The sequence below is a fragment of the Nomascus leucogenys genome, chromosome 5 (genome assembly GCF_006542625.1).
Source record: "Nomascus leucogenys isolate Asia chromosome 5, Asia_NLE_v1, whole genome shotgun sequence".
Taxonomy (NCBI): Eukaryota; Metazoa; Chordata; class Mammalia; order Primates; family Hylobatidae; genus Nomascus; species Nomascus leucogenys.
Genome location: NC_044385.1, coordinates 117,442,684 through 117,462,435, shown reverse-complemented (window position 1 = coordinate 117,462,435; position 19,752 = coordinate 117,442,684). Strand labels below are relative to the sequence as shown.

At 35.2% G+C, this 19,752-nt stretch overlaps 1 protein-coding gene across 1 annotated transcript in view; it reads right to left on the bottom strand.

Annotated features, from left to right (window-relative positions):
- The window catches only part of GPC5 (glypican 5), a 1,458,424-nt gene that overhangs the window by 778,032 nt on the left and 660,640 nt on the right, over nt 1–19,752 (bottom strand). The gene's annotated exons all lie outside the window — the stretch shown is intronic.

Genomic DNA, 19,752 nt, shown 5'->3' with positions numbered 1-19,752 from the left:
TAATGAAACATAATGTAAAAATACCTCCAGAGTCTATTTGTATTTTGGTAATATCTGAATAAAACATAAGATATAATGCACGCATCTTTTTTTTATTATACTTTCAGTTCTAGGGTACATGTGCACAACGTGCAGGTTTGTTACTTATGTATACATGATGCACACATCTTTATATCCTTTTATCCATACCCTCTCTTTCTTTAAATCCTTCTGGTTAAAATTTTTAATCACCTCCTGACTCTATATATGTTTTTTCTTTCTGGAAGAAAGGTCACCTAGACCTTACTCAAATGCATGTTCTCAATCTTTACCTACCACCCCTCCGCTGCCTTTTTGGTTCCAATTTCCTCTTATCATTGTACTGATGTGGAGATATGAAAGAGAATATCACTGCCGGACACCAGCAGTATCTTTTCAGAGAAGAGCAATGGGGAAGAAATTGAGCAGACAAAGCCAGAATCCGCATTAGCAGACAGAAAGAGGGAGCTCAGGATAACCGCATACATTAGTAATTCTTGTCCCCCAAAGGGAATCTCTGTAAAATAAGTTGTATTATATCTGTATATAGCAGTACTTTAAATATAACTCTTGCTTAAGTATTTTAAGCATCTCCATGATATGAACCTAAGGGAATAAACTCAATAAATCAGTATTTATAAGCTCTGTTCACTTATTTCTTGTGGTTTCAGCCACTGATTTCAGAATACGTATGAAAAATAGATCTCTTCTGAATATTTGATTTCATGATCCCAGGTAGACACATCTCTGTACTGGGTTTCAACAAGTCCACAGAAGTTAAATATCTACTTTTAGCCAGCTTTGATTTTCATAAGTTTAATTCTGACATTCAATGATGTAAAATATGTAAAATAACCTGGCAGTATATCTGACATATCAGAAGTATTTGGCAGATATTTCACTTCCCTCTTTCTCATAATTGAATAATGGCTCAACCATAAAACTCTGTAGGGAAAAATTTAAACTCTTATTTATCAATTACAACTAGTTTAGGACAGATAATACCCTTTTCCTTTTTAGCTTTAATGCTGAGGCTTTAAAATTGTGAGCAATATATTTATTTTGAGAAAACTATTTTTTACTAAGGAACTTTCTTTGTAGAATGTTATGAGTCTTCAAAATAACTGGAAAATCTTAAAGTGTCACCAAACAGAAGTGGACATTTAATAAACACCTCAACTTTAATACTTACAGAAAATCATTTGAAGGCTGTCACTCCTCTGGGTATTATAAATTTTAGCCTTGGTCAAATGAAATCACGAGGAGGCTACAAACTTGAACTATATTGCCTTAGTCTCCAACAGAATTTCTTTCCCTGAATTAAGTTTTGGGGTCATGCCCTACTTCTTGTAATAAAAGAACAATACAACAAATAGCCATATGAAATCCATTTTGTTGCCTAATACAAAAATATTGTTGAAGAGTATCATAATTCAATGGCCCATATATAAAATGTCTCAGCAATGGCATTTATATCATAATTCAGTACTAGGAAATGATTTCCTTCACAGACCAACTCCCCTTTAATTAAGGTGAGAAATGCTTAAATGATGTTATCTTCATTTTAACATAGCTGCTAGGAAACTCAACTTAACACTATAATTACTACCAAGGTTCTTTTGCACTAAATACTCACAATCCTCCTTATCTGGGCCTTGATTTTCTATCTATTTATAACTTTCTTGGATTGGTGTTTATATGTCTACTTTCATATATTTTCTGTTTTACACTATTATGTTCATGTCACAGGCTAAATTATTTTGTAACACAATATATGCATTATATAATTCATGAGACATGTAATCTTTTGCTATGCACAAAAAACATTTCGTTAAAATGGGTTAATTTCATCAGCAAACATATGGATGAGGGAATTTGGCTCTTATATACTTTCCTATATGTGCCACACTGAATTATACTTTATGCTTTGGTATATGGAACAAAGGGAATCCCATATAAAATATCAGTATTCTGTGTAGGGATATACGGAAATATTTTATTTTTAATCTTCTTTCCTCTACCCGAGAGTATGGAAGTATAGGAAGAAATTATTTAAACAGACCATCCTCATCTGGCACTAGTAAAGGGTCCTTAGCGCACAATCAAATTCACGTATTTTTGTAGAAATAAAGAAAATCTGTTATTCCTAATTGCCTCTTTAAAATCCATTTATTCATCATTATTCAACAGTTATTATGTCTTAGCCTTTGCTATGTTCTGTGAACAAGATGAAAGACACAGGCCAGGCGCGGTGGCTCAAATCTGTAATCCCAGCCCTTTGGGAGTCCGAGGCAGGCAGATCACTTGAGGTCAGGAGTTCGAGACCAGCCTGGCCAACATGGTGAAGCCCCATTTTTATTGAAAATAGAAAATTTAGCCAGGTATGGTGGTGCGTGCCTGTAATCCCAGCTACTCATAAGGCTGGGGTGGGAGAATCACTCGAACCCGGGAGGCAGAAGTTGCAGTGATCGTGCCACTCCACTCCAGTCTGGGAGACAAGAACGAAACTCCATCTCAAAAAACAAAAATAAAATAAAATAAAATAAAAAGATGAAAGACACAGACCAGTGGGTGAGATAGACAAAATAAAATAGAGAGGCATACAGAGGGTTCTATGTAAAGAAAAAACAGAGCAATTCAAAAGTATGTTAAAATGAGTGCTCATCCTACCACTGCACAGTCAAGGGCAGAGATGAAATTTTCCTGCAAAGGTAAGTTGTTCTCAAGCGCTGTGATTTAAGTGAAGGGAGCAAGAGCATGGGCTGTGGGGCACAGCAGGAAGACTGATGTGATTAGAAGAATGTGTGTAGGATGGGTATCTGTGGGTGGATGATCCAGGACAAGTGGTTAGAAACTTCTTTGTATTTTATACTACAAATATCAAAGGCCATATTCAAAAGAGAAAGTAACAACAATTTTTAGCAAGGGAGCATCCATGAGAATTGTATTTTAAGAACATTATTCTATGAGATGAAAGAGATAGAACTTGTGTAAGTATAGCAGCCAGAAGATTAATGATGAAGATAGAGTCCAGATCACAGCTGTGGCAATGAGCATGAAAATCTGAGATGACAATGGGTGACAGAAGACAAAGAATTGTCCAAATATAAGTGATATGATGGATGTAGAAAATCATAATAAGGTTGGATTGTGGAGTGATTCATTAAGAAAATAAATTCAAAAAGGGAGAAGATTTGGAAAAGTAAGAGATTTTGTTTTGTGATAGTTTGAGTGTGGGAATTAAGTAGTATATCCAAGTCAAGGTTTTGGCAAACAATTCTGTACACACGTCTGGAGCAAAGGGTGGGAGCACCTGCTCGGAAGCCATCAGCACTCAGGTGGGAATTGTTGTTATGGATGTTAATGGGATCATCCAAGAAGAGGATGTGATTGGAGAGAAAACAGAATGAGAGCAGACCTATGGAGAACAACCGTGAGGGGAGAAAGAAGAAAATAAAAGAGCCTGATAAATATCTGTCTAAGAAGCAGGAAGAAAGATAGGGGAGAGTTGTATCATAGAAACCAAGTTAGAAAGGGCTTTAAAAAGAGGTTTAGTTAATAGTGTCCAATTCTGCAGGCAAATCAGGTAGCACACATGGAAAATACCCATGAATTAACCCAGTGGTCACTGGTGGTAGTAAACACAATTATAGAGGAATCATAAAATGAAAGGATTGCAGTAGGTGAGTATAATACAAAGACTTGGATACAATAGATACAAACAACCTCTTCAAGAGCATTTTCTGTAAAAAAGTTAAAGGTGGCACACTGATCCGGAGATGCAGCATTGAAGAAAGGCAGACAAGAGGCAGGTGAGGAAGGTTGGAATATCTCGTGTTTAGGGCTTGGTCATGGGAATGTAAGATCAATTGCTACTGCAAAGAGATGAATGGCAAGAACTGATTAGTTAAATGTTATACACTGCGGTCTAACCTGGAAAAGGACTGAGGAAGATAACAGCAAGGGATGATTACCTGGGAGAATTTATATGAGCCAGAACACCACAGGTGCAGACATCCTTAAGATTTAGAAGCAGGTGTTGTTGAAGTAAGGAAAGAAGGAGCCTGGCATGATAGAGGCTGAGTTAATCCACTCTGTGAGCATTTAAATCACACGATGATAGCAGATGTATGTATTATGACAAATACTGCGAGCCACATGCCAAGATACTCAATTAATGTAAAGAAATGCCAGCAATCTGTAATTTAAGTGACATGATGGAAGTAAAGATTTTAGAAGGGAGAGCACTAGGTGATGAGTGAATGTGGGATCTGACTCAAGAAGTAAGATCCTGGCTGGGCATGGTGGCTTACGCCTGTAAACACAAGATATTGGGAGGCTGAGGTGGGCAGATCACGAGGTCAGTAGTTCGAGACCAGACTAGCCAACATGGTGAAACTTCGTCTCTACTAAAAATACAAAAATTAGCTTGGCATGGTGGCGAGTGCCTATAATCCCAGCTACTAAGGAGACTGAGGCAGGGAAATTGCTTGAAACCAGAAGGCGGAGGTTGCAATGAGCCAAGATCGTGCCACTGCACTCCAGCCTGGGCAAGAAGAGTGAAACTCCATCTCGAAAAAAAAAAAAAATAGAAAAAGGAAAAAAAGTAACATCCTGAAAAAGAAGTGGTAGTCGTTGACTTACAGCAGTTAGGAAAGAGGCCAGGGAACTGGATGACACTGCACAGGGCTCTGAGGTCTCAAGGAAAATGACAGGTGTTTGTGTATTGACAAAAAGGTGGACATGATGGCATGAGGCCCAGTGAATAAAGGGTAAATTATGAATGCTGTTATCCTGAACATAAGGGGACTGAGATAGTGTAGTTTTAAAAATGGCAACATGAAAAAAGGTGAATGCTAACCCCTCCCCACCTTATGGTAAGTGTCTGAAGAATAATCTTTCTAGGGACTACTAGTGGATATTCTTAAAGGAGAGAGGCAGTTTTCTGTTTGGGTAGGAAGGTATTGGAAGCAGTATATGAAGGAATAAAAATATAAAAGAGAGAAATATTGGAGCAAGAGTGACAAGTATGATTAAAGATAAAGAAACGGCAGAGCACTTTAAGAAAAAAGAGTGTGAGACAGAAAAGAGGTATTTTTGATTGATGAAAATACTAATCATGGCTAACACTTACATAGCATTTATTGTATGTCAAGCATTGTTCTAGGTATTTTACATGTATTAACAGCTATGATTCTCACATTAACCCCAGGAGGTCAGGCCTATCACTTTACAGGAACTTTAAGCAACTTCTGAAATATTAACAAGTTTTCTGAATTGCTTCTCTGGTGACAGGAATAAGAGTCACAGTAGCATCAATTTGCTTAAAAGTTTAAAAAGGCACTCAGAATAAAGGTATTTTACTGCTTTTTGAGACTTACTGTAAAATGACTTGAAATGTCTTTATCCTGAATCTCTGCCAGAGGGAAATTGGATGAGTTGCTAAAGAATATAGAATTAATTATCCAAAAACACTTTAGATATTTCTCTTTGTATAGGGTATTGTAAATGGTCTTTAGCTAATTATAATTCAATATATCACTCGTCTCTCTCATACATAGGTATATATGATGTATACACATATGTATGTGTACAATTCAATACATCTATGTATCTATGTAGCTATCTATATATCTATGTATGCCTGCATGTATGTATGTATCTATCTGCCTATTATCTATCTCAATCTCTGTATCTACCTACCTATCTATATCTACGTCTATCAAGTTCAGCAATGCTTGGCATTCTTCTAACATCTGTGGGGTATTTAGGGATTGGGCTATGATGTTAGATTTCCAGCTTCATTTCTTTTTAAAATCTTCTATTCTTCTTGCCCATTTTCCTTTTCCTGTCCCTAAAGGACAGTTTCTCCTCAATTTAGGACTTCTTCCTTTGCTCTCTTATCCACACATTTGCAGACTTTCTGCACTCAGCCAGAACATCCCTTCTGTGCACTGTACAACCTGTTGACTCTGTCACAGTTGCCATTTGATCATTGCAGATCAAGGAGGAAGCAGCAATTCTGGAATGGGTGGATTATCTCTTGGCTTTATGACTGGATACCTTCATCTGCCATTCAGGAACTCTTTTTATTACGGAGACATGTATTCTGAGAAGATGCTACCATGAAGCAGGGCCAACCTCCAGTTCAAGGTACCTCTGGATTTATTCATTCCAAAGCATCCCCTGTTCGGAATTAGGGCTCAGATCACAGAGTCATCTACTCTGTAAGTACAAGGCTGACAAAAAGTCTGTTACTTCACTGCTCTTTACATTAGGGTAATATTAACAGTGGAAATCCAGTTCATTCAATAAAACAAGTGTCAACGAAGAGTCAAACTTGGTAAAATATTTTAAGAGACTCATTCTGAGCCATATATGAGTGACCATGGCACATGACAGCCCTCAGGAGGTCCTGAGAACATGTACCCAAGGTGGGCAGGGTACATCTTGGTATTATACATTTTAGGGAGGCATGAGACATCAATCAAATACATTTAAGAAATACATTGGTTTGGTTCAGAAAGGCGGGGCAATTCAAAGCAGGGGGCGGGGCTTTCAGGCTATAGGTAAATTTAAACATTTTCCAATTGACAATTGGTTGAGTTTGTCTGAAGACCTGGGATCAAAGGAAAGGACATGTTAGGTTAAGCTAAAAGATTGTGGATACCAAGGTTCTTCTAAAGTCTTATAGTGGCTGCCCTTAGAGATAATAGATGACAAATATTTCCTATTCAGACCTTTAAAAGGTGCGAGTCTTTTACTTAATTTCTTCAGGATTGGGAGGGCCTGGAAGAAGAAGATTTAGCTATGTTAATAGAGATTCTTTACAGATGCATATGTCCCCCAACAAAGGACAGATTTGTAGGACCATTTCAAAGAAACATGGTTTTGGGGTAAAATTTTTTTACTTTCTTCTTTGTCACACAATGTTATGCCAGAGTCAGACTGCAAAGTAAGTCATGTATGTATGTATCTATCTGCCTATTATCTATCTCAATCTCTGTATCTACCTACCTATCTATATCTACGTCTATAGATAGACTTAACCCTGTAAGTCATGACATACAGGGTTAAAAAAAATCCATCTGATGAGAATTTATGGTTTTTAGGGGATGACTCCCCAGACCCCTTAGGTAGGAATTTGGACAAGATAAAAAAAAAATCAGGGCTTAGTCCTCACAAGTTATTGCAAAACAATGAGCTACCAATTTTATTTATTTATATTCTTTCAGTGATCTTCAACATGTGGCTCAAGAATTCACATATTTGGCAATTTTAATGTAAAATAAATTTAAAATAATTCAAAAATCATATAGGAAAATACAGATAAATAAGAAACTATGAAAATTATACTTTCGCCGGACGCGGTGGCTCATGCCTGTAATCCCAGCACTTTGGGAGGCCGAGGTGGGCAGATCACGAGGTCAGGAGATCGAGACCATCCTGGCTAACACAGTGAAACCCCGTGTCTACTAAAACTACAAAAAAAAAAAAAAAATTAGCCGGGTGTGGTGGTGGGCACCTGTAGTCCCAGCTACTCGGGAGGCTGAGGCAGGAGAATGGCGTGAACCTGGGAGGCAGAGCTTGCAGTGAGCTGAGATTGCGCCACTGCACTCCAGCCTGGCAGACAGAGCCAGACTCCATCTCAAAAAAAAAATAAAAAAAAATAAAAAAAATTATACTTTCGAACCTTTCCCTCTCTAAGACACGTGGTTTATCCGATCTCTCACAGATATTGAACATGCAATTTAATTTTTAAAATTAATTTTTCTCACTTTAGAAAATCGGCATCTTGATACAAAAGTGTCTGCTTTTCCCTTCAAGAATAATAAAGAAATATAATAATCAATTAGCTTCAGATAGTCTAGAATTTAAAGCTTAATTAATTTTATTGATTGGCTTCCAGAATTTTATTGAAATGTCATATATTTATAAATTAAGACTAAGATGATACATATATTATCTACTGATTTTAAAATGCAACAAATCACTTAGCTAAATAAAATTAAAGATTGCAATCTTTTAAACTCACCAACCAGAAATAATAATAAGCCAGTTAAGTAAAAGATGTTCCAACAGAGAAATCTTTTGTCATGATATGACATACATTTTAATATGTTACACAGATAATCTATTATGTATTAAAAATTCAATGATAAAAATATTTGCAATACTTAACTGAAAAATTGTTATTCAGAATTTATCTTGAGACTTGACATGTATTAATATAATTAATATAATTAATTAATTATAGGTAAATATTGATTATATTAAATTTTTAGAATTGGGTCAAATAGGTATCTCATCTCCTCTGACAACTTAGTACAATCTATGAAATGATGCTAGAGACTAAGAAATACGGAGGTTCCGTTATCAAGTGTCATGAACTTCAAATGCCTTTTTGTTGCTAATGTTAGAATACCTCTCTAATTATCCTCTTTAGTAAACTGTGAGCTGAAAATAGTGAAGTCTTTGACATTGCAGACAGTGTCTCCAGTAAAAATTTTGCTTGAGATGAGAATCTTTCTAAGAACATTTTTTTTCATCACATAAAATATGTCACATGGTGGAATATTCCCACTGAAAGTTAACATGTACTAATATAAAGGCCTCAGCAGAATGTGTTAAGTGGATTCTTTTTTGGCATTAGGTAAAGGGATCTCTCAAGCATTCTGTGGATATACAAATAAGAAAAAAATTTCAAAAGAGGCATACGCACAAAATTTTTATAACCTATTAGAATCATGATCTGGACTAAACACAAATAAGTGAACCAAAGTACAATACGATACAAAGCAAAAATAAAAAATAAACAGGAAATTTAATCCTATACGATGCAGAAACTATGTGCCAATACTCAGTGTGAACATACACTATTAGGTGGAAGTTGCTGCCGCACAAGCAGATGGCAGAGTTTAAGCAAAGCTGAAGAAGTTATGTAGTGGCGTGCGGAGGAATCACTTTGATTTTTGGCTTGGTTCCTACCCTCCTATTATTCTGGTTACCATACATTAGTGAGGTGTCTCCAGTGAGTTTCTAGGGTTACAAATACCTTCCTGCATATTAGCCTACCTTCCTTAGAACTTCTTAAGATGGGCCATTGTCTCATGATACTCAGTAACTCAGGAAAATCAAGAATTGGGATTAAAATAAACCAGTGAATTACCTAGTTCTTTATCACAGTGTGACATAAACATACATTTTTAGACAAGTTTTCATTACTGGCCAACTATGATATCTACCCAGTGTTGTGGCCAAAGTTGGAATATTCACAGTTCCCCCATACTTATGTCCTCTGTGTTTTGGTTTTCTAGATACATGTTGTTGCTTGTACTTCAAATACACTTTCCCTGTATCTCTGTCAATTCACGTCTTTCTCAAAAAGAGCAGAGAAGTCAAATGGCTCCTGTACTAAATCTCTAAACATATATTATTTATCCTGCCTTGACACTTTTACCAATTCCTGTTCTCAGTATAAGCTGTGGTATCCGACTTTCACTTCTCTTCCTCTAACACCCCTGACTTTTCTTATCGCATTGTCTACATAGCTCAGTTTCATGCAGGTTGTCCACTCTTGCTCTCTCCTCCATCTACAGTGATTTGGCTTCTGCTCCCACTGTTCACAAAACTTGTGTCCTCAATGTATTCTCTCACAATGTTTCAGCCTTGGGCTGACCACACACCAGCTGTTCACAAAATTTGTGTTGAACTGAATGACACTCAAATCGATAAATAAAGGGAAAAAAGGGAACAGAAGGGGAAGCAAACACATGTTTCTTCACATGATGGCAGGAAGGAGAAATGCCGAGCAAAGAGGGAAAAGACCCATATAAAACCATCACCTCTCATGAGAACTCACTATCACAAGAGCAGCAGGATGGGAGTAACAGCCCCCATGATTCAATTACCTCCCACTGGGTCCCTCCTACCACACATGGGGATTATGGTAACCACAATTCAAGATGTGATTTGGGTGGGGACACAGCCAAACCATATAGTGCTACAACTCACTTCATCATAAATGAGATTGTAATGGGTAGCTCCATAGTATTTGAACCAAACAATATACAGAGACCTCAAGAAGGTGAAGAAATATCTGTCTTGGCATACATGGTATACCATCAATAATGAAACTCAGGAAGATTCACGGAGGAAAGTCGTCACCCTGCAGCAGGCAATTATATCTAAACCAGCGAGATATGAACAGTGCGAAGAACTAGACCAAAGATACGGACTGTATGACATAGAAAGTCCAATATTAAAGACACAGAAGGCCCTACATTTGTCCAGTAAAGCCATGCTTGATTAATGCCTTGGAAACCCTGAAGACCTGATCAGAAATCTGTATATAAAATGATGCTTCCTGGATAAAGTTGAGAGAAAAAGAAAGCTTTTTGGGTTCAATTAGAAACCAGGACAAACTATGGCCATATGGCTTTTCTATTGCAAAAGCAGGGCTTAAATCTACATCTTTCTATAGTTATGAATAAGCAAACTGATTTTGAACAATCATCTAACTTAACAAAATATTCAGAATTCAAAAATAATGTGCTTATGAAAAGAATTTAACACAAGAAATATGAAAATTAGGAAATTTCCCCTTTTTTACACTAAAAAAGACAGAAGAGCCATGACTTTTTAAAAAACTAGAGCAGTAAGCTTGTGGAGGGAAAATTGATGGTGAAAAATACAGTCAAAGGCCGGGCGCGGTGGCTCACGCTTGTAATCCCAGCACTTTGGAAGGCCGAGGCGGGCGGATCACAAGGTCAGGAGATCGAGACCACGGTGAAACCCCGTCTCTACTAAAAAATACAAAAAATTAGCCGGGCGTGGTGGCGGGCGCCTGTAGTCCCAGCTACTCGGAGAGGCTGAGGCAGGAGAATGGCGTGAACCCGGGAGGCGGAGCTTGCAGTGAGCCGAGATCGCGCCACTGCACTCCAGCCTGGGCGAAAGAGCAAGACTCCGTCTCAAAAAAAAAAAAAAAAAAAAAAAAAAAAATACAGTCATGAAAAAGAGGTAGGTTTAAGTAAGATGAGAAAACACAAGCAAATCCAAAATCCCAAATAAAATAATTTTGCCTTAAATTTTATTAGGTTTAATAGTAGACTGCTGTTTTCTTTTGTCGGTTTATGTCGGATAATTTTTGCTCTTTTGATTTATTTTAAAAGTAACATTAACTCTTGGTTGGTCATGGTGGTTCATGCCTATAGTCTCAGCACTTTGAGAGGCCCAGGCGGGCAGATCACTTCAGGGCAGGAATTCAAGACCAGCCTAGCCAACATAGAGAAACCCCACCTCTACTACAAAATAAAAAAATTAGCTGGGTGTGGTAGCACATGCCTGTAATCCCAACTACTCAGGAGGCTGAGGCAGGAGAATCACTTGAGCGTGGGAGGTGGGGGTTGAAATGAGCCGAGATCATGTCACTGCACTCCAGCCTGGGCAACAGGGTGAGACTCTGTATCAAAAAAAAAAAAATTTAGTGGCCAGGCACAGTGGCTCATGCCTGTAATCCCAGAACTTGGGAGGCTGAAGTAGGCGGATCACAAGGTCAGGAGTTCGAGACCAGCCTGGCCAATATGGTGAAACCCCATCTCCACTAAAAATACAAAAATTAGCTAGGCATGGTGGTGCACGCCTGTAGTCCCAGCTACTTGGGAAGCTGAGGCATGAGAATCCCTGAACCCAGCAGGCGGAGGTTGCAGTGAGCCGAGATCATACCACTGCACTCCAGCCTGGGCAACAGAGGGAGAATCTGTCTCAAATAATAATAAGAATAATAAAATTAAAATTAACAGAAAATTAGCCAAAAATTCTTTAAAAAATAAATATATTTATATATACATTTTATTTATTTATTTATATATACATTTTATTCATTTGTTATATATACATTTTATTCATTCATTAATAAAATGATCATTTTATTAATCATTCATTCAATAAAATAAATTCATTATATATTTTATATATAAATAAAACATATGAATAAAATTTATTATTTTATATACAAATATGTATATAAATACCTATAAATACATATAAATAATATATACATACATGTATATAAAATTTACATGCACAAATAATATATAAATATATGTATAAAATAATACATTTTAGTCATATATATAAAATATTTATATATTATATATAATGAATTTGTTTTATATATATATGAATAAAATGTATTATTTCCATTAGGGATTTAAAAGGCACATTGGATAAAAAAAATTATGTCTTTTCTCTTGAAAAAACATATAAATTTAATGATGTATTTTTGGCCTTTGATTAAAAATAATTAAATTTTATCTGGAAGGATAAATATTAGAAATACTCAAAGAAATTTAGCAGAAGGATAAGCATCGTTTTGGAATGACAATAAAGTAGGGCTGCACAAGTGGAAGAATGGACATATAAACGACTTTTTAATGATAGATTTAGTATTTCAAGTTAGAGGGATAAGAAAAGTTTACTCAGCAGGTAATGCAGGAACCAGGGTAACCGGTTAACTATTTGGAACAAAATAAAGTTAGATCCCCACTTTATGTATACCTTAAAATAATTGCTTATAGAACAAGAGATTTTTTGCTTTTAAAAATTTTTGGAAGAAAATATAGATGAATAGTTTATCGAACTTGAGTTGAAGAATGTATTCAAAAACTAAAATTCAAGAAGAATCTATATGATTGTCCAGCTAACTTTTGAATTGTACTTTTTAATAAATATTTGTAACAAAACATTAAAAAGGAGACTACAGAAAAAAATAATTGACAATTTTTTTTTTGACAGAGTCTCTCTCTGTTCAGGTTGGAGTGTAGTGGCACAATCTTGGTTCACTGCAGCCTCCGCCTCCCGGGTTCAAGCAATTCTCCTGCCTCAGCCTCCTGAGTAGCTGGGGCTACAGGTGCATGCCACCACGCCCGGCTAATTTTTGTATTTTTAGTAGAGACAGGGTTTAACCATGTTGGCCAGGATGGTCTTGATCTCCTGACCTCGTGATCCGTCCACCTCAGCCTCCCAAGGTGCTGGGATTACAGGCATGAGCCACCACTCCTGGCCAACAGATTTCATTTCATCTGTAAAGTTCTATAATGTGTTTCACAATAAAATAAAAAGATATTATGCAAACCAGACAAAATTTTGCAAGATATGTGATAAACTAAGCAATACGTAGAAAGTTATTTCACCTCAGTAAGAAAATAACTATAAATAGAAGGATAAAATCAATGAATAGTAACAAAAGTATAGGAGATCAGAGAAAAAGTATTTGACAGAATGAAAGAAAAAAAATGGATGTTTTAGGATAAGTGGTCCGAGATGCATTCATGTGTTACTTCATTAGCTTGTATATATTTAATGTATTCTATATGTGTTCAACAATTGATGTAGATTCAAAAACAAAAAAAGTATTAGTTTAGTAAGGAGATATACAACAACAAAAATTTCCTATAAAAGGGGATTACAATAATGAAAATATCTAGAAATCTAATTTTAAAAAGTGGTGCTAATTATCTGGGATCATCTGGGAAGACCTCATTTAATAGAACATTTGAGTAGGCACTTGAGGATGAAGATAAATTTTCGGGCAGATTAATAACAATGGGGAGAGTTTTCAGGGCAGACGAGATGACTTTTATAAAAAGAGGAAAGCATGAAGTTTATGTAGCTTGAAAAGTGTGTTGTATTCAGGTAGTAATGCAATGACTCCATCACTCTTGTATTTTTTATTGGAGGCTCTGAGGAAAGGTCTGCTTCCAAGTTTGTTCAGATTGTTAGTCACACTTAGTTCCTTGTGTAGGTAGTATTGCAGTCCCCATTTCCTTGCTGGCTGTCAGCTGGAGCCAGCCTTTGCTCCTAGAGACTCTCTCTGTTCCTTCTTATGCTTTATTCATGGCCCTCTCCAGCAACGCTAACATTTCAAATATTTCTGCCTTTCCCTCCTGCCCCATCTCTCAGAAATCAACTGGAGCATGGTCTCAGCTTTTAAGGGCTCATAGTGATTCGATTGGACTCATATACAGTCCTCCTTCTAATATTATTCATAATTCTAACTATAAAGTCTCTTTTGTCAGGTAATACAGTATATTCAGGTCTCACGGATTAAAGTGTGAACATCTTTGGGGGCTTTTATCCTGCTTGCAACATTTACTTAGAGTATAAATTCAAGATATAAGGCAGAATCTCATGCGCAAAAGAAAGTACTATTTTGAACATGCCTGTGGGAATCCTAAATGGGAATTCTACCCAGATTTGGCAAAAAGTCAAGACTGAAGAAATAATTTGATAGTCATGATCTTACACATTTTGTAAATGAAGCCATTATTATATATGAGAGGGTTAGCATTCACCCAGGGAGACTCCAAGTCAGTTTACAAAGTTAACATTCTATGGCATGTTCAATAGTAGTACCACCTTTTATTCAACTGGATATTAGCCTGGGGTCGAGATTAAAAAGAAAGAAATATAACTATCTCTATATGGAGATGCCATGAGGTATAGAGCATTTGTATATAGATGTATATCTAGAAATATTTATGCATATAGAAAATCCCAAGGAATACACACACACACACACACACTACACACACACACACACACACTACACGCACACACGCACACATTAAGATAATAAAGCTGTGATATTTTTAGGCATAACTTTGTAGTAAGATGTTACATCAGCAATAGGAAACTAATATAGCAAAGTACCCAAAACAGTCTAAATAATCTTGAAATGGACAATTTTCTACCTAACTATATTAATTCAATGTTGTTCTAGCATAAAGATAGACATATAAATTTAATGAAATAATATTGAGCATCAATAAATAAACCTCATATTTATGAGCAATTGATTTTTGAAAGGATGCCAAGAAAATTCAATGGGGAAATAGTATTCTTGTCAACAAACAGTGTTGGGACAACTGTACATATGCATGCAAACAAACGAAGTTGGATTCTGACCTTATGTTACACACAAAATTGATCAAAACCTAAATGTAAGACCTAGAAGTAAAAAGCTCATAGAAGAAAACATAAGCAAAATCTTCATGACTTTAAACAATGGTTTCTTAGATATGACACCAAATTACAAGCAACAAAAGAAATATTATATTATATTATATTATGCTTATAATATTATATTGTGCACTGAGTTGCATCCTTTTTAAGGACAAATATCATGTTGTATGAATTATACCTTAATTTTAAAAAGTATAATAAATTAAAAACTAAGTTTTTTCAATAATGCAATATTGTTTTAATATCACAAAATCAATTATTGTAATTCACTATATTAACAAGATGAAAGAAAATCTTATCTCAATGGATACAGAAAATATTTTTTAATATGCAAGCTAGGAATAGAATGGAATTTATTTAATCTGATGAAAGATAATCATAAAATCTTACAAAAATATTATAATTAATAAGGAAATATGGAAAGCTTTCCTTATGGGATCAGAAACAAGATTCTCTAGTCAATTCAATAAGAAAAAAAAAGTAAGAATTAGCAAGAAAGAAATACACCGGTCATTATTTGCTAATGACATTATTGTATATGTAGAAAATCTAAACTAAAATATTAGAACTAATAACTAAATATAGCTATCAGGATCACTGGTTACAATATGAGCACAAAAAAGTCTATTTTATTTCCTTACACTACCAATAACCAATTATAAAATAACATTTTACAAATATATCATTTAGAATCAATATTTTGTTAATTTCATAAAATTAACTGGAAAGTTTTTCTTTTTAAATATATTTTCAAAACTTGAACAATTCTTCAAGTCAGTTAAATGGTTTTAAATATTTCTACCCTGCAACAACAAGGTTCAATCTGCATGTGATAATGGATATCTCTACTGATATTAGAACTATCCCATTATTGAAAACCATTTTAAATATAAATGGCAGGCACCTAAGAATGATCTAATTTCCTGTGGTCTTCCTTTAAAAAAATTTTCCAAAACAGGCAAATCTTTCTCTCTCCCTCTCTCCCTTTCCCTTTAAAAAGTAACACAGGCTTATTTTTAAAGTTGCAATCAAAACAGACATGTAAAAAGTAGAAAATTAAAATGACCCATCATGCTTGTCTTAAAATTAACTACTGATAATATTTTGGTATATGTTCTTATATGTGTTTTTATACTGTGTGTTTATACATGTGGTTATGAATATATGTTCACAAGTGAGGGTATATAGACACATACACACATACATGTATGAAACAGAGACATAGGCAGAGACAGAGAGAAACTCAGATTATTGCCTTTATAATACGCATGCTATTTTAAAATTGCTTTCATTTCTGAATTTACACAGCATATACAACTTGATAAATACAGTAATTAGAAATCCAAGAGTTATTTGCATACTTACACATCTCTGAAATAACTTCCTATGTGCAGATAAACATTAACCACAATTACCTACACATGTTGCTTGGAATTTTTTCCTCCAGCTGTCACGTTAAAGCGATGACTGACACCTGTTTGCATACTATTTGAGAATTTAATATTTGGTTGAAATTCTCTGATCCTAAAACCTACAGCTTGGAAATACACATTTTGTTTGCATACACAAGGGATGTTGCACGCATACCAGAATTAAAGAATTACAATTAGTTGGTACCCAGCTTGCATTCTTAAGCAATCTTTGTAAATACTATTTTTCTTATTAACACTGCCTTCTGTTCTCATTAAGTTTCAACAGAGTACTCTAAGTAATTTAAAACATATTGTTCCTTCATTTAAATAGGCAATTTCCCTCTCAACAAATGCCTGGACCTTATCATAAGGTGTGGAAATGGAGCAAATAGTCCCAAATATTTTAACCAGCTATATAAACTTTTTCAATGCTTTTATAGGATGTTTAAAATAACAAGAAAGACTTTGTTCTCATGATTTTCACCAACAGTGGTTACAAACAGTCTTCTTTACTACGTTTGAATGGCATATTTCACTTCATATATACTTTACTTGCGGCTACAGCCTTAATATTGCTAGGGGAAAAAGCTTACCTAGCTCAGTGTTTGTAAATGTCAGCTAGGCAAAAGATATTCGGAAGCCTATAAATGTTCACCTTTCTAACATTTGCTTAAAGCTATCTGGAATTAATGTTCTCCTCTTTCCTCTCCTCTCACCTCAAGAAAAAAAAATCTGTATACAGAAGTTGACACAAAATATATTAAATAAGGTTGGTATTCAGCCCTCTTGCATTCAAGCAAGAATTACACATGTATGTAAAACAGAAGAAAATATCTTGATAGTATTCTGTACCCTTGCTGTCAAATTACCCTTTGATATGTCTGCAATTTTCTCAGTAAAACACATTTTGTTTATTTTGTATTAGGAGCAAGCTCTTGCATGTCTACCAGGATTTATTTGCCTGGTAAAGAAGCACTACACTGAAACAATGAATATAATGTGCACTTTGCTATGGTTTTAATGTTCCCTTCAAAACTCACGTGAAATTTAATTGCCATCGGAACACTGTTAAGAGCTGAGGACTTTAAGAAGTCATGCAGGCTGTTTTTTTTGGTTTTTGTTTTTTTTTCTGGTTTGTTCTATCAAAACCTAATTTAACAAAATCTGAGCAAATCATCTACTTCCTTTCCTAATATCCCTATTTTCACTACTCTCTCCTTCAGTCAAAATGGTCTATTCCATCATCTAAAATCCATTTAGTAAAGATTTACTGAATCCCTTCTCTGTATAAATCACTTTATAGGATCTGAGTAAAGATACAGTGATTAGCTTATGGCAGGCCTTGTCCTTTAGCATGACAAGAGCAACTTTTCCTATTTTCAAGAGCTTGAGTATTCTGTCACTAATAGATCTAAAACTATCCAAGTTTACCTAACCAACATTTTTCCTTAAACTTCTGCCTCCCTTTTACAAAACTTCAAAAAAGAATTCCCAATTTAATCATGCTGTTAAAACAGATTTTCTCATCATCCCCTAGTTACATGAAGTACAATCTCCTTAGCCCATATTTAAAATAATATCTTTTCAACCCTTGAATATTGTTACCATTATCTCAAATGATCATATAGCTACTGTCTTTCAGGCTATTCACAATATAATAATTTGAATATGCAAAACACCATGGAACTTAAATAAAAAGTAACTAACCTACCCTAGTCCCCTCAAAAATCAATTAATAAAATTTGTAATTTCAACAAATATTTTTGAATATTTAAATATCAGAAACAAAACTGGATAACTGGAAACACAAAATAGATAAAGGATTTGGTAAATTAACCCAACATGCAATTTTGAAAATGTAAATTTAATTTTTACTTAAATGATTTTTCAAAATGTAACTTACTAATAAAGGGCATTGTCAGAAAATTTGAGTCTTTTAGGAGTCAAAACATCCGTTTGATCTAAAACTAGGAGACACAGAATGATAAGAACATATGAAGTTTTAGCTAAATAGCCATGAATTTTAAGTTAATTCTCTATTGGTTTAGAGTACTCATTTACACACTAATATTCAGCTTTAGGAATTTAGGGACTCATTAACTTTGCTAAACATGGAATTTAGGGTTTTTAAAAACTAATTATTTCTTTACTATTTTTATATCCAAGTATACTCTTCTCATTACTCACAAAGGACAAATGTTCACCAAGCCCCAACCCCTGCAGTTAGGGAAGTAATTTCATTCAAGCATCCCTTAAAAGCAATTATTTATGCTCTCTGCAGAAATTGGGGTAAATTTGTTGTAGTCCCATTTATTTTCTGGAGATTAGAGATTACATGAAAAATAATTTGAACACTTGATAGATAGACTCATAACTATTTGGTTAATACATTTTTAAAAAGTAGAGCAAAAGTGAATGATCCCAACCACATATCAAAGAGAATTTGATCTAATTTAACGGACCTTTCAGGTGCTCTCAAACTGCTATCTTGATTTTTAAGAACACTGATCTGGGAGCTTCTTTCTGCATTATCAAAATTTTCAGAACCAAAATTATGATCAATACAATTGGTTTTATTGAGAATTATGCTGATTGTTGTATTCATAGGAATTACTTTAATTGTTGTTTTCATGCTCTCTGCATAAAAAAAGGATTATTTAAATCGGTGGTAAACACTTACATATTTGAAGAAACACTCCTCTAGGTATCTTCTATACCTGATATGTTCTATCTTTGAGTAATATGCATCTTTTATTTTGTCATAATTATTGCAACTCAGTTGCCTCTGAGTTTTTTTTTGTTTGTTTGTTTGTTTTTGTTTTGAGACGGAGACTTCCTCTGTCGCCCAGGCTGTATTGCAATGGCATGATCTCGGCTCACTGCAACCTCCGCCTCCCAGGTTCAAGCAATTCTCCTGCCTCAGCCTCCTGAGTAGCTGGGATTACAGGCGCCTGCCACCACGCCCAGCTAATTTTTGTATTTTTAGTAGAGACAGGGTTTCACTATGTTGGTCAGGCTGGTCTCGAACCCCTGACCTTGTGATCCACCCGCCTCAGCCTCCCAAAGTGCTGGGATTACAGGCGTGAGCCACCATGCCCGGCCACCTCTGAGCTTTTAAAATCCCTAAGCTTCTCCTGTTTCAAGTTTCTTTATAACAGTGCTTGTCAACCTTGGTTGCACTATCCAAATGTCCAGCCTGGACCCCAGACCAATTACATCAGAAACTCTAGGGGGCGACGCAGATATTGGTAATTTTTAAAACTCTCAGGTGGTTTATATGCACTTACATTTGAAAAAC